Here is a 22232-nt window from a genome sequence, read left to right as displayed (position 1 = left end):
AGAGAAGAATGAAACCTTTCTGGTTTGGTTACTTAGCTCAAAGCTGGTTTTGTTCCTTTCTTCCGTCTTGGCCGAGTTTTGCATATTTAGGGTTTTAGTTTCACGAGAATATTCTTTAATGGTTATCTTAAATGCCCCACAGGGACCACGCTGCCGCTTAGAACATCAAATGCTCTGGACACGTGCGGCAGCTCTGCGTCGGGGAAAAAGGTTCGCACTGGAAATACACAGAACCGCCCCCTGCCCGGGCCGGGAACCGGTCTCCACAGGAACTGCGCCCCGTCGGGGACCACCTCAGAGAACACCCAGCGACCTTCATGGCAAAACAAACAATTCACGCGGAAGGCCGCTCTCCCTGCCAAGAGCTCTGACCTGAAATGTCCCGTGGCTCTGGGATGCGGTCCTTCCAGGAAGGCCCAGCCACCACCAGAGACTGACGGAGGCCCTGCTTGTGCCCAAACCCAGCCACACCTGGGACGTGCTGACCAGTCAGGGTCACAGCCGGACCCTCCGCATCCGCGGGCTCCACATCCACGGACTCAACCAACAGTGGATCAAAAGTAAAATGTTTTTAAAGATGCTACACTGTTGCTGGTGTACACTATGCAGTCACATCTGTGGTGGCTGCATCTTAGTGAACGTGTACAGACTTTTTGGATCGTTATTCCCTAAACAATATAGTATAACTATTTATACAGTATTTACACTGTCATAAGTAACCTCAAGATGATTTAAAGCGTGTGTGTTGGGGGGGGTGGTGCCTCTGGCGGGGTGTGTGTGTGTGTGTGTGTGTGTGTGAGAGAGAGAGAGAGAGAGAGAGAGGGAGGGAGGAGGTTCTGTTGAACACTGCCCCATTTCCCACGGGGGATTCTGTGTCTGTGGGGATCCTGGAACCAAAGCACAGCAAGAGGCGAGCGCTGGAGGGTCAGGATCCCGCCCCCCCAATAAGCCGCTGCAAACGCCCAGGTCCTGGGCCAAGAAGGGCAGCTCCTAGGGTTTCCGTGCCCTCCTACTGGGGGCTCCTGGGAAGGGGCCGTGCTGGTTTCCCACCAGCCCCCACACACAGGGTTATGGGAGTCACTGCTCTGGGGCCCGCCTGCCAGGCCTAGAGAGGGCATTGGGACTACCAGTTTTGGGAGGTGACCCCTGCATCACCAACTCCTCTGGGACTCCGTGCCCAGGCTCACTCGGCCCAGCAAGGGAGGACCAGGCCCTGTGTATCTGGTCCCTGTCACCCCGTTTCCCACCGGCAAACACGAGGTCTGGGCCCCTGCACGCGCTGCTGGACCTTGGACCCATTTCATCCCTGACGCTCCAGCTCCTGATCGGGAAGAGAAGCCGCAAGAATGAACTTGTGCCGCCCAGGAAGGCCTGGCACAGCAGGTGCCGCCCCCTCCCCGCAGACAGCCTCGGGCCGGTCCCTTCCTGCTGGACGCCCATGACCAAGGCTCCCTGGTCCCGCTTTGTCCCCCCCCCCCCCCAGTCAGGGCTCCTCTGCGGACCCCTCCCCCAGCACTGCAGAGCAGCCACACCCCGCCTTGCAGGGTTTTCAATCCCAAAATCAGGATCTGGGTGAGTCCAATCTCTAAAGCGCCCACAACAATGAGCTTCCGGCAGCGCGGACTTGCTCAGTTTCCACTCGCACCACTCTGGTTTCCAGAGTTAGTTCTGCGCTGGGACACGGTCCCCTCTGCTTAGCTGTGTAACCAGGAAGAGACTTCTGCCGACGGAACCTCCGTCAGTGGAGCTTCAGAGAGAATTTCGTCGTTTACAAATTTGCTGCCCTGACACCCCCTCCCCGAAAACTGAACAGAAACCAACGACGTGCAACCATTTCCTTCACAGCATCGCACACACACAGAAACAACCCTTAAGAAATTAAATGATAAAGGAGGATCCAGTTACCTCTCTAAATTAACTGAGGACTTTAGTTATAGCAAATGCCTCATAACTATGGAGATACCCACCAAAGGGAGAATGGGCATACGGGAATCTTTGCATTATCTTCTCACGTGTTCTGTGAATCTAAAATTGTTCTAAAATTTTATCTAACAAAAGGCTAATATGCAAATTGTCCCCTCGTAAGTTCTACTAGGAGTTCGATGCTCACTATGACGTGTGCTGACCACCAGGGGGCGGCGAGGAACATGGCGGGCGACCAGTGGCATTGGTGGGGCGCTGAGAGAGCGAGGGGCTGAGAGAGCGAGGGAAGGAGGTGGGGAACCTGATCGGACCTGACCGCTGGCCAGGCCTAAGAACCCTACCCGTGCATGAATTTTGTGCACTGGGCTTCTAGTAATATCATAAATGTTAAACTAAAGAGAAGAAGTTACCACCCTCCCAACACTGCATTCCTGTACAGAATAAGCCCGTGTGCAGCCATTTCCTGCGCCAGCCGTTCTGAGCAGCCCAGTCTGTGTGTAAAGCAGGACCCCGTTGGCATTCAGGTGCCTGTGCGCTGTGCTGGGCAGCACCCTCCTGTGCTGAGGGGGACGGGGCAGCCATGTTGGCAGAGCCCAGGTGATGGGGGCTCCATAAGCCTGAGAGCTTGCTGAAGGCTGGCAGTCCTTGGCCCTGGATGAGGGCCACCAGCATTCAGGGAATGAACGGGAAAACCGGGACATCCACGCAGAGCCCCACGGCTGGAGGAAGTGGTAAAGCCGCTAACAAATCAGTCATTTGTGCAGGAAGCTGGAGTCGATGTGGAACAGGAAATTAATCCAACATGCTGAAGACTGCATTATTGGAACGAGGCGGGGGGAGCCTGCCCCCCGAGCGAAGTGAGACCAGAAAGATGGCAGTAAAAACTTGCAAGACTCAAATGAAATAAAACAAGGCCGATGGGGATGGCACGGGCCAGGGAGCAGAGAATGGGCCAGCTGGCTCAGTTCCGAAGGGCCCTTCCGAAAGGCTAAGCGGGGAATCTGCAGGGAAACAGAGGCACCTGTGGGTGACAGGGCACACATGGCCAAGGGCATGCTCCCCGTATCTGTGTTTTCAGAGCAACAGGACAGAAGTGGAGACAGGAAGGAAAGAACCACCCTGCCCTGGCTCCAAGCTCCTGGGCCCAGAGAACAATCTTTCAAGCTCCTTGCCCAGGCCCGGCGCCGACGCTGCCAAGTGGCACACTGCACCGAGGTGCGCAGTGGGATTTCCAACAACAGAGCTCTTTGGGTCAAATGGGAGCTTCCCCAGAAAAATGAGCACCCAGGCGCGTGGCAGAAATCACCCAGGAAAGAGCTGTGGGGGGCGTGGCCGGTGCCCAACCCCATGTATGCCACAGTCTTCCCATCTCTGAGTTCATGCTCTGGTCACCTCGACGGCCTTTAGTGTGAACGGGTCACCACTGGAGTCTCCTCTGTCATTTCAACATTTGGTATCAATAGGAGCTTGTGTTTCGGCTTAAAGAAAGGGGTCTGGATCCAGACACAGGTGGATCCCAGACACCATCTGCTCCCCAGTCCACACAGAAAACCGCTCTGACTGCATCACCAGGGTCCCCAAGGATGAAGCAGAACCTTTCGGGAGGGACACCCCGGCTGGTGCTCAGATCCCCTGTCCCAGGGAGACGGGACGACCTGTGTCCTATGCGAGGCCAGGCCCAGAGACCCTTCTGCCCCGAGCTGTCAGAAGCAGGGCCTTACTATCACTTATTACACATGCTGCGTGTGCAGCTGAACATGTGCTCACAGCAGACTCCACCACCCAGACAGATGTTCTGTTTCGGGGCGTTCTATAGCCGCCCTGAGATTCTTCTATTTCCACGCTGCTTTAACCCCACCCACCTTGGCCAGGTCCCGACAGGTCACCCAGGGTGGATTCTAAATAACCGGGGAAGGTGCCGATGAGACGCGAGGACCCGGGCAGGCCCGGTGGGCAGCACAGTCGGTCACACGGACGCCATACCTTCGGGTCCTCCTTCCTCAGACTGAGACGAACACACAGTGGCTGGTTTCAATAAGAATGAAAAAGCAATGACGAAAGATCATTTTCCAACAGCCCATTAGGAATAGGAAGCTAAATCGAGCCCTGGCTCCAACAACAGGGCGGGCCGCACTGCCCTGCGCCCTTATTGATTCTCCCAGAGAGCTGAATGCCACTCACTCCCGGAGGGACACTTACTCTCCGTGACAAAAGATGACCAAAATATCTATGACAGCTGCTCATTTGAATAGAATCAGCTCCCACATTAGGGCTGTGTTGGTGGTGAGGTTATTCCCAGGGCACTCAGATGAGACGGGGAGCCGGCCTAGGAACCCTCCCCTGGGCTGAGAACCACGCGCAGGCCGGGCGCACGGAGAAGCACAGACTTTCCCCGCGATTCTGAATGTTTCCGGCAGAATTGAAAAACCCCGGGCACCGCTCACTGCCCCGATGCCGGGCCTGCATATCTGCTGATCTTGTCAGTAAGACGCTGAGTCGGTTCTGCTGCACGTTCAGGCACTCACCGCCGGCTCACCGCAGAGCGCAGTCATCGGGAGGGTGAGTGTGACTGCACGACGGCGCTGTGTGCTCTGCTAAGCGTCTCTAAGGGGCCCGTACTTTTTGGAGCAGATAAACCTGGCGTCTGTATAATTTTACTTAAGGGAACAGCACCCAAAACTTCGAAAGAGAAATACACCGCCCCTGAGGAGGAGAAGCCAGCAGGGCACCTGGGCCAGGGCAGGTGACGTCAGCGGCGCTGGATTCTCGGTGTGGGCCCTTCCCCGTGCCTCTAGCCACTGCTCCCTGACCATTGTCCTAAGGAGAGGACCGTTGGGGACTGGAGGCCGCCCTAAGCCTCCCACGGCACCAGGGCTGACATCTGCGGTCCCGATCGTCACTGGAAACACGATCTCCGATGGGTCTTTTCTGAAATGAACTCCGGCTCCAAAGCCACCGAGGTCTCCAGATGCAAACGCGCCACAAGAAAGTGGGAAAAGGAGACACCCGCCCAGCAGCTGAAGTCATCCATTATTTATGGAACGGAGGGAACTTTAGCCACGGCCATATGGAAGGGCCAGACCCGGGCCTGGAGCCTGCCCCGAAGGTCAACACTGGGAGGCACTGCTGGCCCGAGCTGCGCGAGGCCGGCCGCTGAGTCCGTGGGCCCAGGGCGCCCGACGGTGTATTCCACCCACAACTAGAAACGGGCACCACCACCCGCCCCCCTCCATCCCGACACAGGGCCCACCAGAAGGCACACAGCCGTGGAGGAGGGTGACTTGGGGGGATGGAGGATGGGAGGGGGATTAAACCAGGAAGTAAAGAAATGCTCAGCAAAGGATGGGAGACTTGTCAAAAGAGACAAGGTTAGGGAGCCACCTGAAGAGGCACCGCTGGCCCAATTGAACCAACATGAGCACCAGAATGAACAAGGATAATACAGGACATAAGCCATGAAATGAAGAAAGCAGCCAGGGCTCTTACACTCTCTCCTGGGTCCTCACTGTGCGCAAGAGAAAAAGGGAAGCGGATGGAAACAGTGTGCACACATGACGGCCGGGAAGACTCTCACTCGCAGCCCTCACAGGGACCGACGCGGGGAAGGACCCGGGGCTGAGACCAGGGGAGAAGCCCGAAGGTCCAGCACAACATACCGTCTCAGGCGCCCTCCCTGCTCCTCGCTCAGTAAATGCCGTGGGAAGGTAACGGCTTCCTAGCGGAGGAAGCAGACTCAGTGACCACGTGGCTCAGGTTGTCCTCACTGCAAGGAGATAAACTGCCACCGCGTGACCTCCGACAGGGCCGTCAGATACTCCTGCCCAAAGCGTACAACACCCGCGACAGACCCGCACGGAGGGACAGTCTGCTACATGCCCCGTCTGTTCTCAGAACACATCCCCGTCGGGGACACAGTGCTCTGGATTGAGACGACCGAGGAGCAAGGCCACGAGGCTTCCCTGTGCACAGGGAGACGCTACCGGGGCCGGCAACACCCACCGCAGGGCTGAGGATTCAACAATATCAGCATCAGGGTCAACCCTCATTCTGACACTTGGCTGTAGGAGAATGTGCTGATGTTGAGGAAAAACGAAATCCTTTACCTGTAAACACTTCTGTGTTTGAAGGAATTCTCAGAGGGTTCAGGGAAAACGCAGTGCCTCTGCTTGTGTGCGAAGAGCAAAGCTAATGCGGAAACGGCCATCTGGGAACCAGACCCTGTCCCATCTCAATTCAACCTCAACTCTCCCGTGAGCCTGAAACCACCGCACAGAGAAGGGAGGTGGGTGGATGGGTGGATCTTTCTGCCGTAGGACCCGCACCAGGTGGGTCAGAGGTTCAGGTGGAGACAGGCGGGTCAGAGGGAACAGGGCCCCGCCCGCGGTGGGCCTCAGCCTGGGCTCAGTGGCCTCAAAGGAAAGGCAGGGGTCTGACAGCTCCCTGGCTGCCTTCTGCCTGAGCTGGGGCTGCTTCGAGGAACTGGCTCCCGAGTGGCCATCCTTAACCCACACTGCGAAATACCTGAACCCCAGTCCCGCCCCCCAGGGGTCCCTGGACCAGCCACCATTTGGCCCCATCTCTGACATCAGCTGGAGGCGGTGTGAGGCTGAGGGACCTGAATCTACAGGCCACAGCGAAAGCGAGAACCAGCCCAACAGCAGGCCTGAGGCCCCAAGTCCGCCCTGGTGGCCAAGGCCAAGGCCTAGACAGGCTCGAAGCAACAGCGGCCTGGGCTGGGCACCTCCCCTGGCGCAGCAGCTCACAGGCCTGGCCTGCGAGCACGCCCCACCTTTCCCTCCCCCACCCTTCCCAGGCCATCACCTGTGCCTTTCTCTCTCCTAAGCTCCAAGGGCCCTTCTTCTGCACCTGTGACTTGTGCCCTGCGCCCACGCAGCCCAGCTGGCTCACTTCTGCACCTTCCTACATAAACTTTCTCTTACAATTTGAACCGCCCCCCCCTCCCCAATTCCTTATAGCCGACTGACACCCACCCCATTTAAATGCAGCCCAACTGGCCACCCTCTGGAGACGACAGCAGCTTCACAAAAATCTGTCTGTAACTAACCTCAACGTTCCATTATTCGATGGATTCTATAAAAATTTAATATACCTCTTGCCTCAGGTAACATTTTCAGCTAATTCTGTCTCCCTCTCCCCTGTGACCAAACTGAGGTGACTGGGCAAGGCATGCTGGCACACTGACAGTAGCCCCCCGCCCCCCATCCGAGGTCTCGTTCTCCATGGTCAACGGCACCTAAAAATATTAACATGGACATGCGCCAGCGTCCCGGTCTTGACCACGACCACCAAGACCAGGACAGAAAACTCACCTCAACCCCCTGAGCTTCCCCACCCACCGCCCGAGCTGCCCACCGATGTGCCAGGGGGATTGGCAGACTGCAAACAGCTGCTGAGCTCCAAGAGTTATTCTAGTGGCTAAAGCGGAGAGTGGACAAAGGCACCGACGTACTGTTCCACGGACAGCAGAGCCGTGCAGAACCCGGCCTCGCACGCCCCTGAGGGCGGCCCAAGCAGCTGAGAAGACGAAGTGAGGACAAACCATTACGCAGGGTCCGTCCCGTCAGCTCCTCTGACCAATGGCGAGGCCAGAGAGCCACAGGCGCAGCGGTCACAGGTGCTCGGTGGAGGAGTAGCTGTTTGCGAGATCCCGCCGACCACACACAGTTCCCACCTCAGACCCGGGGGGGAAGGACCTGCAGCGTGTCCGGGACACACCAGCCTCCAGCAGGACGTGGGCTCTCCCGCCGGCCCACGCCCGCCACTACGGAGTCAACGCCGTGGCCTGCCTCTGAGCGACCCCCTGGGGCGCCTAGAGGCCTCCTGCTTCTACTCCTGCCCCTTCTAAGCCACCTTCCGGAGAGACACCTTGGGGTCTTTTCTTCAAATCTGATCCCTGCAGCTCTCCAAAGAGCTCCCACTGCCTTAATGGTCAAGATCAGGATGGTCACCCTAACCCCGTGGTCGGCAAATTGCGGCTCGCGAGCCACATGCGGCTCTTTGGCCCCTTGAGTGTGGCTCTTCCACAAAATACCACATGCGGGTGCGCAAGTACAGTGCGATTGAAACTTCGTGGCCCGTACGCAGAATCTGAGGGGTCGACCTCAGCGAACGTACCCCCACTTCTTCTAACGCCACTTCTTCAAAATAGACTCGCCCAGGCTGAAAACCGACTTCTGCGCATGGGCCACGAAGATTCAATCGCACTGTACGTGCCTACCCGAACGTGGTATTTTGTGGAAGAGCCACACTCAAGGGGCCAAAGAGCTGCTGTGGCTCACGAGCCGCAGTTTGCCGACCACTGCCCTAACCTGTTCCTGGTCTGCTCTGCCTCCTCCCACAGCCACCGCCACACTGGCCACTGCCCAGGGGCCTTTGCAGCCCGGCGCCCTCAACTAGAAGTCCTTCCCCAGACCATCACGTGGCTGGCACCTCCCACCACGGCAACCTCAGCTCCTGCTCAGAGACCTGTTCTCCACTCTCACCACAGACCACTCAGTCCAAGACTGTGGGGCGCAGCTACGGTGTTCGGACAGGTTCAAGCCTCGGACTGAGGAGAGGGCACAGTCCTTTCACTGCCACGTGCAAGTCCCAGCTTGGAGGGCAGAGCCTTCCCAGCACAGTGATAGCCAACAGCTATAGTTGTAAGCTTGCACCTATGGTCCGAACACGTGGCCCCACATGTCTGAGAGATGTGGGGTTGATAGAGTTCAGGTGCATGTAGTTGAGTAGGATCGAAACCCACGAGAATGTTGTAAACATCTTGATCACGCCCCTACTTTGCCTCGTGGCATCTGCTATAAAATAAAGACACGGCTTGTGGGCGTTGGCACTGTCCATCAGAGGGGCAGCGTCCCGCCGAGACCCAGCTTTCATTCTCTTGTCTGTCTTTTCTAAGCCTTTCATCGCCCCCACTCAGGGTCACTGAACCAGGCTGAGCTGGCATGAGTATGCCATGGCCGTGCCGGCTCCCCACATATGGGGCCGGAACAGGGCCTGAGTTTGGGCTCCCCACACAAGACATATTATACTAGAGGCTACCGTGGAGGCGGCACAGGTTCCCGCCACCTCCGCTGTGCTCGCCAGCCATGAGCCCAGCTTCTGGCTTCGCGCTGCTCCCCCTGTGGGGAGCTCCTGCACTGAGCGCCTGCCCCCTGGTGGTCAGCGCACACCATAGCAACTGGTTGTTCCGCCATTCAGTAGATTTGCATATTAGCCTTTTATTATATAGGATAGGATTCTCAGCTGGACGCACAGACCCTGCAAGACAAGCTCGCTCCTGGAACATAAGCTTAGTGCCAGCCTGCCCACTGGCACACACACTGAATTTCTGAACAAATCGAGCCTGTGGAGTGTGAGAGCTGGCCAGCCCCAACCTCAAGCCTGAGGAAGATGGGCTTGGGCAGGTCCTTGCCAAGGACAGAAGCAGCCTGCACAGGTTCAAAGGAAGAAGAAGCCCCCGGGGAATGTCCATTCATGCCGGGAACAGGCGGGAAGGCTCCTAACAGGTGAGGTCGGCCTGTTGAGGACCTCAGGTCTTACAGGCGGATGAGTCCCATCACCCACACCTTGCACCCCACCCTCTGTATTTACTTTTCCCTGGAGTCTTTCTGTTTGACTACGAGTGGGATCCCACGTCTAGGACAGTGCCTCCAGCATAGATGTGTTTACTCCAGAGCTTCTCTGGGGTGCTCCCCTGCACACCCAATTTATAAGCACTGACCACTGAGTCCCCATGAGCCTCCCAAGCAGGCACGGCTGTCCCTGTTTTTAAGGAGAAAAGAGGGACCCAGAGGACCAGCCATTTTCCCAGGGTCACACAGCTACCAAATGGCAGCTGGACACACAGACACTGATCTGCCAAAAAAAGACCCCCCAACACAAAACGAACAAAACCCTCAAACTTAGGTAATTCACAGTAAACACACAGACGCCAGTGCCACGGATCCCATGTCTGCGCACATGCCCTGAGATACCGAAAGGAAGCGTTGACCTACTAGGTGGACCGGTTAATGATGCGGATTTTCCCCACTAGATGGAGTTACACGTATGTTGATATATATGTGACCTGATATGTATGCTATTTTGTTGTATTGACAACAAGCTTCAAAACTTCATGTCAAAATTTCTGAAGGTGTTAACATCATAGATATTTTTTACGCTTAAAAATGTCAAATTTCATGCCAAAAAAAGAGCATTTGCAGTAAGTTTTAATTCATTACTTTACTTCAGGAAGCTTATGGTGAACATGCTCCATCTCAAGATACTCGTGAACACTGGTTTAAACGCTTTAAAAGTGATGATTTCGATGTGAAAGACAAAGAACGTCCAGGTGAACCGAAAAAGTTTGAAGACCAATCATTATAAGCATTATTGGATGAAGATGTGTGTCAAACTCAAAAACAACTTGCAGAAAGATTCAACATTGCTCAGCAAACAATTCCCGATCATTTACAGCGATGGGAAAGGTTTTAAAGGAAGGAAAATGGGTGCCACATCCACTGAACAAAAGACAAATGGAAAACTGAAAAGTCATCAGTAAAATGTTGCTTCAACGGCACGAAAGTCTTTTTTGCATCGAACTGTGACCTGCCATGAAAAGCGGATTTATGTTGAGAATCCCAAATGCACAAAATCGTGGGTTGATCCAGGTCAACCATCAACATCGACTGCAAGGCCAAATCGCTTCGGAAAGACGACAATGCGTTTGGTGGGACCAGGAAGGTGTGGTGTATTAGGAGCTTCTAAAACCAGGTGAAATCGTTAATACTGATCGCTACCGACAACAAATAATCAATTTGAACCACGCTTTGAATGTGAAACGACCAGAATGGGCCAGAAGACACGGCAAAGTAATTTGGCTTCATGATGACGCACCATCACACACTTCAAAACCAGCTAAAGACCCGTGAAAAGATCCTGCCTGGGAAGATCTGTTACCGCTGTATTCACCCGCCGTGTTCACCAGACCTTGCCCCTTCAGATGACCACTTGATCTGATTGATGGCACACACACTTTCTGAGCAGCACTTCAAAACGTACGGGGACGTGGAAAACTGGGTCTCTGAATGGTCTGCCTCAAAACAGAAAAGTTCTATTAGGACGTATCCACAAATTACCCAAAAGATGGGGGAAATGGGTAGCTAGTGATTGACACTACTTTGAATAAAGCACTTTTGATGTTTCTCTTGAAATTATCGTGTTTTCTTTGATTACAAAACCGCCATTATTAACCGGTGCACCTAGCAGGCACGATCTAGGCGACATCTGGGCATGCTCACTGAGAAGTGGGGGTACAGCAGGATGCTCCTGGCCAGCCAGCACTGAGCACCTTGGATGTTGCGTGTCCCAGGAAGAGCCAGGAGAAGGCCCTGGCGGCGTTAGGATAATCAGCTTTATCTCTAAATCTTGCATTTTGTTGCTTGGCCTGCTGCCTCCGAGTCAGAAGCATATAATCCTGGAAACATCGAGATGATCAGCAGTTTTTTCCCTATTTGAAAAAAAGCAACACATATTCATTACAGAACAATGGGGCCGGAGAATGGAAAAACCCACCCTCCGTCTCCCAGCTAAAGATAACCATGGTGACACACTCGTCAGGCCTCCCCCAGGAGTGTTTTCCAGGCCTTCCTGCCATAAATGTGCATTTGATGTTGGACCGTTCCCTCGAAGACAGCCTTCCACTGAGCTGGTTCCCCGGTAAAGGCGCCGTTTTAAAAGGATCGGCTCCTCTCCACTCTCGCCATCCACACCCTGTGGAAACGTCTCCCCGAGGTCACCGGGTGGGGAGGGAGGTCACTAGGTCAAAGGGCACGCATGCTATTTCGGAAGGCGGGTTGGTTTCCAAGTCCAAAGATTATAACTGATTACTTCATCGCCACCCTCTGACAGGATCTCACTAACCTTTCTCGCGGACACACGGACACACGTGTGTGTCCACGGGCGTGCACACGACAGCCGTGCTGCTGTTCGCAAGCCGGGCCACTGAATGCCTCGGAGTAAAGCCGAGGCAGTGACAGCACCAAAGGCAGGCGTCTTCCACAGGAAGGGCTGCCCGGAACAAACCAGTTCCTTCCAGTAATATCGAGCGTCAGACTCAGACGTGGGCACAGCGTAGGCTCTGGAGCCAGGACACTCGAAAAGCACCCACCTCTACACACTAGGGTGACACTGTGAGACGCTCATGCTCAGAGCGTGACGGTGCTGCCCTACTGCACCCAGGGACGCCAGGCGGGGCACGCTGGGCTCTGTCCTGCCTCGGGGTCCCGCTCCTGCCTTCTCCTCGGCTCCCTCACTGCCGCTGAACAGCACCTGCGCACCTCTAACTGGGTTACAAACGCCCCCGTTTTGGGAAAATGAGCTTCCCCGTGTATCCTGAGATCTGACCGCCGAGGACGTGCCTTGGGGCACATCCACGGGACCCTGAGGCCCACAAGGGAGGCAGAGGACAGGCTCCAGGACAGGTCTCACCACCCCCCAGAGGAGGCCCACCCTCCGCCCGCCCTCCCGGACCTGCTGGCCACTCGGTGGAGAGCAGCCCTGCCCTCGTATGTGGGACAGCAGTGCAGCAGGTCCTATTTTAGGCAGATTTTCCACATTAGAAAGCAAATTGGTGAAGATGACTGTACAGCACACCTCTACTCCTGACAGTCTGTTTAACTCCAAGTCAAACACCAAGGCCGAGATTGAGCACGTCGAGGTCACAGCCGGCCTTCCCCAGGCCTGGGCCCCGCCCCTCACTCCCACACAGCGGGGCAGGGACTCGCTGACCTAATGTTACTGGACAGATAATTCCTCCCCTCGGGGGAAGGCTGGCAAAGCCCATGGCACCTGCCATTTCCAATCTGTGTTTTGAAATGGCAAACAGGGGCCTGTGCCAGGAAGCTGGGGGGCAGTGTGGACGCAATCCACACCCGGAGTGAAACTCCCCAATTCACCCACAGCCTCGCGGAGGCCCCGTTTTACACCAGCAAACCCGGCGCGGCTTCCACCCGAACCATCTCAAAGCCTCTGCTGCGGAAAATAATTGAATTAAAGAGTTGCCATAATTCGTTCAAGTGAGATAGCAGCCAGCCAGCGGGGAGCAGAGACAGTGCTGCTCGGATCTGCCATCTTCTCGGTGAGCAAAGCAAGCAATAGAATGTGGTTCAAAGGACAGATGGGACCCCCTAATTGTCCCCAGATTCCTAGCAGCAGGGGTGGCAACTAAATGGTTTCAATTAAAAGTTAAAGGAACAGGAAAAGTAGGCGGTGAGTTATGCCTGTGCTGATCAGCTCCTTCGGTCGAATCTGGGGGTGGCTCTGCCCCGTTTCAACAGACAGCCCAGTGCCCACGGCCCGTGAGCAGTGAGCCACCCCACCAAGTGGTCGTGACCAGGGGACACAGATCGGTTGGCCAGATGCCCCGTCTTGAACGCCCATGTGAGTCTAATGGAGGCGAGGCTGGACCCAAGCCCCCCCCTGCCCCCCCCGCCCCCCCGGACAGCAGGGAGCAGCGCAAGCCAACACGGGTAGGGGTCACCCCTTCCCAGAAGGTGCAGAACCGCCTGAGGACGGATCTCCGTGCCACTCTGGGCTCAGCACCAACAGAGTTAGTCAATGTGGCTCGAGCACAAGGGCGCCAGGCACGGGGTCAGCATCCACCTGTGCCAGTGACCACTAGCTGGGGGTGGGGGTGTGGCCAGGGACGGACCAGGCCTTGCTCCCCGCTGCAGGTTAGAGCCCTGTCTTGCCGGGCCTTCACCTCCTCAGCCCAACAGTCCTTTCTCAGGCAGCTCTTGGAACAGCACACCCAGAGGCAAAGCAGGAGAATAAACGGAGAGGGGGTCTTGCCCCTAAATACTTGTAGGTTTGGATTTTGTGCCCTTTGTGTGTGTGTGTGTGTGTGTGTGTGTGTGTGTGTGTGTGTACAGTGGGGCCTTGACTTACGAGTTTAATTCATTCCAATGCAAAAAATCGGGTGAGAGACAGCTGGTATCTCAAAAAACTCGTTTAGTCGGGACACTCGTAAGTCAAGGCCCCACTGTATAGCAAAACCAGATAGTAATACATGTTTACCATGATAAAATATCTGGGAATAAAATTTCAATATTCCTTAATTACACAGAACACCGTTAGTTAACTTTTTGTTACTGTACTTAGTATTTCCTGCTCCATCTTCTTTTTAGAGAGCAGGCACTGAACTCAGTTTAAAAGGCAAGAAAAATGCAAAATAAAACAAAATAACAGGGTGATCGCAAAATTCCTGCATGATTTGAGACCAGAGCCTCAGGCATCTCACACGGACGGATCCACAGTCCTTATTTCCCAGCACAAAGCCCACCCAAACCCACCCAAACCCACAGCCAAAGAAAACAAAGGAAGAACAGTTACTAGTTCCCAGAATGCAGATTAAGTCACATGGCTGTTTACGAAACTAAGTGTGGAGAGACCTCCACTCGGTCAAGTTATCTAGACAGAGCTCTGCCTGATAAATTCTCATCTAAGATGACTCACATACATTAAGGTTAAAAAAGAAAGAAAAAGAAAGTTATTTCTATCTCAGGTAAGAAATACAGAAGTCTTCGTAACATGAAACATCTCTCAGAGGTTAGTTTAGCGAAATTAACTAGCAGGTTAATAGGGGGGTAATGCCTGATATACAAGAGTGCCCCAATTTCCTCAGAGAAATTAACATTTCAATCCTGTTTTTATCTAGAAGTCATTAAACTGCACCATGAATTATTGGAACTGTAGGAGCGAATTAACGCTATTCATCAGCGGAGTCCAGGCCCTTCCGAGTGCATCCGTAATGGAAAAGCAGCCCCTCACTCCTATCGCTGCTCATGAACGTACACCAGCTTTGCTTCTCAGTATATAAAACTGTCCTCTCTTCCGTAATTTATATTACCACAAGCTGACTCACATTCTAAACTATTACACGCCTCCAATTAATTTTTGCAGCTTTTGCCGGAAATTTTAATGATAGTAGTGTGTGAACCTGCTGACTATGGACTGCGTGTGCCCTCACATTAATGTTGGCATAATAGCATGATCTGAGCCATGCTTGCTGAGTACCTGGTTGAGGGAATGGGTAAACCAGGTCCACTCGTGGTCCTTTGAAATCCAATGATAAAACTGACTGGGGAGGGAGGAGGAAAAGCCTGCACGGTCCAATCACCCCAACTCCAGGGCTATAACATTTCAGCCAACAGTGAAGACGGGCAACTGTTTGTCTAAGACCTCCATCCTCTCCCTTGGGAGCTAAGAGAGCGATTGCACCCAGATGAGGACGGGGGTCTGAGAAATTCCTCACCTGGTCCAGATGCAGGTGCCCCCCAGTCACACATGCCACAAGCAGGGTCTGCACCCCCCGTGTGTATGAGTGAGCATGTGTGAGGGTCTGCAGGAGTTTGTGTGTGAGCATCTAAGTGTGCTTGAGTGTGCAAGTTCAGTCAGAGATGAGTAGGTCCGGGTGCTGGTAACTCGAAAACAGGCTGTCTGCAATGATTACCTGTGCAAGGTGACTACAGGCGCAGATAAAAGGAACCTGAGGCCACAGTGATGACAGCACAGCAGCCAGTAACCGCCTTCATACAGTGCACACGGAAACCTGGAGACCACCCTGGCCATCAGCCACTGCCAGGGCGTGAGCCGGGTGTGCTCAGTCCTGGGAACAGGTGTGGGCCTGGGCAGGTTGCTCCAGAATCCCAGCCTGTTCTTTACTTGTCCCCACCCCAGCCACACCTGCAGTGCCAGTGGGCCCGGAGCCGGTTTGCTTTTGCTGAACAGAAAGAGACCCACACACACAGAGACTCTGGGGTTTGAGCCCCCCGACCCCTGCGCTGGTCCAGCCTGGGGGCCTGGCTCCTGGGAAGTCCAAGATGCATGTCCTAGTCTGGGCCCACCCGGCTTGGTCTGTGGGGAATGGAGCTCCAAGCCCCACACATGCATCTCAACTGAGAACATTTAGCTTGTCAGGAAGCCTCTTCCTAGAGGCTGTGTGTAAACAAGCTTGAGAGAGGACAGAACACCCATCAAGTCAACAGCCAATCAGGTGCCTTCAACATCAAACCTTTTACCCCCCAAACCGGAACTGTGTGGGGAGCTGGTAATGGAGCAGAGCATTCTGGGTGGGCAGGTCCAACCCAGACCAGGTTCTGATCCTATGCTGCTCCTGCCAAGTGCCAGGAGACGTTGATCAGCCTCCATTATCCATTACACTCAGGAGAAATAAGGGCACTCCCCAAACTGGCAGGACCGCACACACACAGGGAGTGATGGGGCTGTGTGCCCAGACTGACCAGCACGCTCACAGTGCTCAGCTGCGGGGCTTCCGCTTCAGGCCAGTGCGGGCCCAGGCTGGGTCCCCCCCCTCCACCCCCAAAAGCTGCTTCCACCTTTGCCCTCCATGGCCAGGGAAAGCGGTGTATGACCCCAGCGCTCAGGCTACTGAAGGGCCCTCGGTCCTGCCACCAGCTGCTGGGAAAAGCTCCTCCAGGAGGCGGCTCTCCCGGGCGCAGCCGCCCCCCTCCCCCCGCCCGTCGCCCCAGCCCCTCGTGCTTCACAGGAGAAGACGCTACTTCTGGCTGCCCAGGGTTGCACGAAAAAATAAGCTCTCACGTGGCCCAAACCACCGCCTGAGGGCAAGCAAAGGTGCCTCGCTCCCCGGAAATGCAGCATCAACAAGATCGGCAGGGTTCTGGGGGCCCAGGCCCAAGGCCACAGGCTCTGAACCCATCGCTCTAGCCAGTCTGGTCTAGGCTGGGGGTGGGGTGGGCACAAGACTAGAGCCGGCCCACGCTGGCCAGAGGCACCCTCACACTAGAATCCTGCGTGGTCTCAGGCCGGGCCCCTGGGCACCAGAAAAAGGCCCCCAAATTCCACACTGCCAAACCCTGGTGGGGAGGACACGGCTGTGTCGGCAAGGTCACGGAGACCCAGAAAACCTCACTGGCCCAAGAACGGAAGCCATTAGCTGTGTTGCTGGCAAGCACAGATGTTGTCTATATCTAAAAATTCCCAAACAGATCAATTAGCATATTACACAGGATTTACTTCCATTTTCCCTTGACAGATCATAAAAGCCAACACAAGGCTCAGTCTGAAACTGACAAGTGCATGCGGCAGGAGAAGGCCCTATTAAATGGAGACAACAGCAGAAGAAAATGGTATTTATAATGATTAGCCACCTAATTAATTCTAAGAGCAAAATGTCAAAAGCTATAAATCCATTCCTTTGGTAAGGGAAGCTCGACATCGAACAAGGCGCTTCTGCGCTGAGAACGGAGGCCCGGCGTCTCCCCACCTTTGCGCCCAGCAACGTGGCTCCTCTCCCGGAGGCTGGAACTCGGGGCAATGTGTCGCCTCCACACCCCCGCACAGCCCGAAATAGTGGCAATAAATTCTAAAATTAAGGAAGTTTAAATACCACAAACGTGTGCAAATATTAACGGAGTTTTAGGACATGTGCTCACTCCCTCCTGTGACCATCAACTCAGCTTAAAAGGAGGAAATCTCCACCTTGGCCGTTTGCGGGAGAGACATGGAAGAGAATCCGAGACAGCGCAAGGTACACAGCACTGCTCCTCCGGGTCTGGGCACTGTCCTTCCTCGCGGGTTTACAATCTCCCTTTGGGGGCGGGGCGGACGGGCAGAATGGCGAGAACAACACGAAACCAGAACGGATTTCAGAGCTGTCCCTCTTCCCATACTCCCTGAATCCCTTTCCGTGACTGCAAATGGGAGCGTTTACAGGAGAACGTGTTGAATGTAGAAGCGAGGAAGCCGAGGGCACAGAGGCACTGCACCTGATCCCGTGGGCACAGCATCACATTTTAAATGAGATGAGGCTTTCTGAACTTCACCAAACATACTCCATTTCCAAACGGCCTTGTTATTACTAGTATTCTGACTACATTCTCCTTTCCCAGTAGGTGCTTCTTTTATGGCCAGGCTGTTAGTAAAGTAATGTGACATTACCTCATGCCATCAATTGAATCTTGAGAAAAGATTACGGCGATCCAAGGCTCTCACAAGCCCCAGGCTCTGATAATTCCAACCATTATTCAGTGTGAAATTCAAACAGTCTGAATTCATTACCACTGCTTGTTACAAATCTGCATTTTTAGAATTTGCCATAAAATGCAGGCGTCCAGAGCGGTGACCTGGATCTAACCGGCTTTCATGGGAAGCGGCCGAGCTGGCAGGCTCTCCAGCGCTGCTCGCAGATAAAGCCGCTGCGCTGGGCCGCTCCATGCTGACCGGTCACCACCCCAGGGACGGGCTGCACCCGCCTCCACCTCCTGGTCACACAGCATGTCCGCGGAAACTGCAGAGGCTGGGAGCCATCGACAGAAGAGGGGGGACCCGCTCCCACAGAAGGAAGCACATCCGTAAACAGGTGTGCAGGTAGCCAGTCCCACCTGGGAGCAGGCCTTCCTGTCACCCCTCCCTCGCACAAAATGAGTGGAACTTGCAGGGAAAAGGCTCAGGGAACCCCAAACCCTTCCTCCCTGATGAAGAAACATCACCAGCAGCTTGATGGAAAAGGGGGCTGCTTCCCACGTCCAAAGTCCCAGGAGAAAACAGGACAGAACTGTCTGTTATGAGCAAGGAAGTCTAGAGTCCCAGTCACCTTTCACCTGAAGGTTCCTGTAACCTGGACGCAGGCGTCTCGCTGACCCACACAATTCGGCGACGGACCGTTACTGCTCACCCCCATTTCACAGGGGGAACCCGAGTCAGTCAGCGCAGAGGGGTTTAGTCTGCCCAAGGTCAATGCCATCGGCGGGGCCAAGGTCATGCTGCAAGCATTCCTGGCCCTGCCATCAGCCCCCCACCATCACCAAGGCGACGGCCAAGTCTTTGCCTTCCCCACGCACACGAGGAGGATGTGCCAAAGCCGTGGGGCTGCTGGAGGGAGGGAGCGGCCGCTGATGCGGCTCCTGACTAAAGAGCCGGGCTGCTTCCCCGCCAAGCCGAGCGCCGTGTCAATCTGCTGTTTAAACACGCAGGCTTTCCGGCTTTACACAGGCCTCCGCGGTGCTGCCATTTAAGCCCGTGGGAGATCAGAGTACAAATCAATATGAATCCGCCTTCCAAGAGGAAGTTGCAGCCCTTTGCCGCGGTTTAGAGGTCATTTCAGCTGTAATTAGGAAGCAGCAGCGAGTTTCAATTGAATTACGAAAAGCCTGTACAGTGCTCTCAAAGTTACGGTTTTAACAACCGTGGGCCTGGGGCCATCAGTTACGCACGCAGGAAATACCAGCTTCCAAATCTGCAGGGCAGGCAAGGAGGCGGCCGCCATGCTGGGTCCATGCAGGAATCTGATACATACGCCATCTGTCCTTCATCCCAAGGGGCCCGGGGTGATGGACGCCGGAGCCAGTTGGCCCTCCTTGCCGTGCGCAGAATCCCAGCTCCGATGCAGCCCTCGCCCAGGAGGCTGCAAGCACGATGCCCCCAGGAGACAGGAGGGTACAGCCGGGTCCCCAAGGCCCACGGAATTCAAACTCCCAGCCCTGAGTGCAGGCAGGGGAGACAGAGGCACGCTGTTTATGCTTCATTATCTCAGAACACGCGCACCTCCCCAACAGGTAGTGCAACACGCTGGGCTGCCTTCTGTCTGCAGAAAACGCTGCCGGCTAATGTCGCCAGCCCTGCCCTCCAGACAGATGCTGGGATGGGCCCAGCCACGCCAAACCTCCCTGGTCCCATTCATTCAAAACAGTGCTGTGTCTTCCATGATGTGCAGGTCATGTACATAAAATTATGGTGACCATGAGGGCAACGGACAGGGCTTCTGCCTCAGGGAGCTTGGGGAAGCCGCTTTAGGAAGTTCTACGCTAACAGAGCACTGTTCCTTAATCCAAGTTCATTTACAACACCTTCATTAATTTCACCCCAGAGCCAGACACTCGGTGTCCGCCAGGAGACTGGCACCCCGGGTTTCTGTGCTATCAACGAGCAAGGCTCCCACCCTCCTGCCCTCATGGGAGGACCCCAAAGTGCCAGAGGGGCGATGGACACCCAGCAAAGCCAATTCCAGTAGATTACCGATATTAAGATGCAGATGAGGCCGAGGGCACTTGATCTAGACCCCCCAGGACACAGAACCTGCCCTCGTACAGCGCTGTCCCCATAACATCTCGCCCCTGTGCCCTTGCATTGTGGAAGCAATCCACCTCGGCTGCAGAAGGGGCGGGGCGATGGTCACCGTGACCGAGGGGCCATCCAGTAAAGCTGCACTGCCCAGCCCCCAGCGCCCTCCGGAGAGGCAAGGCCGCTCTGAGGCTCTGCCTCCTCCTCAGACCAGGGAAACCAGTCACCCTGCCCGGCTTCAGCTGAATTGTCCAAGGAGGTGCGGGTTACACGGGGCCAGACCAACAAAGGGCTCCTGTCAGTTAAACAATGTATAGCTAGCTGGGCGGAAAGGGAGGCGGCCACAGAGAAGGTGTCGAGTTACTGGGCACGGGAACCTGATATCTTTGCCACGTTTCCTGCAAATCTCCTACATTAAACGGCAGTGCAATACCGTCCAATAAATCAAGGCCCACTCCCAACGCACCCACGGGAGGGAAGCTCACGGGGACATCTGACCCTCAGCTTGGAGAAAGAGCGCAATGGGGGCGCCGAGTGGGAGCAGTTCTGAGGACACATTTATGAAGGCATGGAAATTAAACACCGCAATCAGGCGCCCAGGGCTGCTGTGCATCCTTGGTTTGTTTCCCCGCCACACACATTTATTTCCTATTGTTCTATCTTTCTGCCACATACAATGAACTTCAACAGCTTCTGCGGCCCACCCCGCAGGTTGTTGCTGTTCTTTTAAACAGTATACTGCTGAGAAAGTGATTTGTTTGCTGCTGGTGCCTAAGGAAACCGCATCATGAAATATGTATAAATGTCACCTCTCGGCTGCGTCTCAGGATAAGCACAGGAAAATGTGCCCTTTTATTACCTGCTTACGCAGGAGTCCGCTCAGGGCAGGTATTCTCACGTGTTACCCATGTGCCCACAAAAACCCGTTCAATTACACAGCACTTTCTTTTAAAACCTCCTACTTATCCTTAACTGGTACAAGTCTAGGGGAATTATCTTAATTGCTACGTGGCAAGAATGCATTCAGCTCACCAAGAAGGCTGTATTTTTAACAGCATGGGGCCAGGTGGGAGTTGCCGTTTGCCAAAAATAAATGAGTCAATCAATAAATAAAGCACATGTGTTCTGTGGGTGTTAGAAGCCAGGTAAGGAGGGAGCCATGGGCAACAGGCGTGGGGACACACTCCCACCAGGACAACGGAATTCTCAGCCTTACTTTAGAAAAGGCACTACATCGGGATCCAGAAATTAGAGATGAAAAACCTCAAAGAAGCCAGATTCCCTCAGTACTACATGGATGGTTTCTTGGGCTGTAAAGTGGGTCTTTAGCATCTGTTGCTGAGGAAGCTGCCACTCGAACCCGGGAGGTGGTGTGCGTCCGTCGGTAAGAACCTAGATCAGAGGTTCTCAACCTTCCTGATGCCGCGACCCTTTAATACAGTTCCTCATGTTGTGGTGACCCCCAATTTCCTTGTTACAAATTGAACATAATTAAAGCATAGTGATTAACCACAAAAACAATATGTAATTATATATGTGTTTTCCGATGGTCTTAGGCAACCCCTGTGAAAGGGTCGTTTGACCTCCAAAGGGGTCGCGACCCACAGGTTGAGAACCGCTGGCCTAGAGGGACGTAGAAACTGAAACCGCCTAAAACGAAGACCATGTTAGCAAAACTGCCACTGGTCCAATGCGTGCCGGGAGCAGAGGCTGCAGCGGCGATAACGAAGATAAACCAAACAAAAAGATCCACACACACAACCTTTTCCTCTCGTTAATCACACCCGATTGGAGACCCAACATTTTTTTTTTTTTTACGAGAAAGCTAATTTCCTACCCATTCACACATCCACATCATCAACCTGAAACTTACAGTAAACAGAAAATAATCATTTCCTGCAACAAGGGCAGCCCTGACCCTGGCAGCACTCCCCCCCTTCCCTTTAACACATGCATGCTCCAGGCCTCAGAAACAATGACCATCAGTCCTCGGGCATCCGCCTCTGGTGGTCCCCTAACCTGGGTGCAGTGATCTGAGCATCGCATGTTCATGAATAAAACGGGGTCCCAGCCAGCACCATAAAAATCTTGGAAAAGAGGTGGACCTCCCACCTACCCAGCATCACACCTCGAGGGGGTGCTCAATAATGACCCCCTGCCACCCACCAGGGAAGAGAAGACCACTGTTCCTCCCAAGCAGGGCCCGCAGT

At 54.5% G+C, this 22232-nt stretch overlaps 1 protein-coding gene and 1 long non-coding RNA gene across 3 annotated transcripts in view; one reads left to right on the top strand and one right to left on the bottom strand.

The window, feature by feature from the left end:
* CTBP2 (C-terminal binding protein 2) overlaps positions 1-22232 on the bottom strand; it is a 90455-nt gene that overhangs the window by 44750 nt on the left and 23473 nt on the right. The window lies entirely within an intron of this gene.
* Positions 12459-17347, top strand: LOC107185250. Its single transcript, XR_001516158.1, has 2 exons — positions 12459-13060; positions 16997-17347. It is a non-coding gene; the product is annotated as an uncharacterized LOC107185250 (long non-coding RNA).

The sequence above is a fragment of the Myotis davidii genome, unplaced genomic scaffold (assembly GCF_000327345.1).
Source record: "Myotis davidii unplaced genomic scaffold, ASM32734v1 scaffold72, whole genome shotgun sequence".
In the NCBI taxonomy this organism is placed as follows: domain Eukaryota; kingdom Metazoa; phylum Chordata; class Mammalia; order Chiroptera; family Vespertilionidae; genus Myotis; species Myotis davidii.
This window is presented reverse-complemented; position numbering and strand designations above follow the sequence as displayed.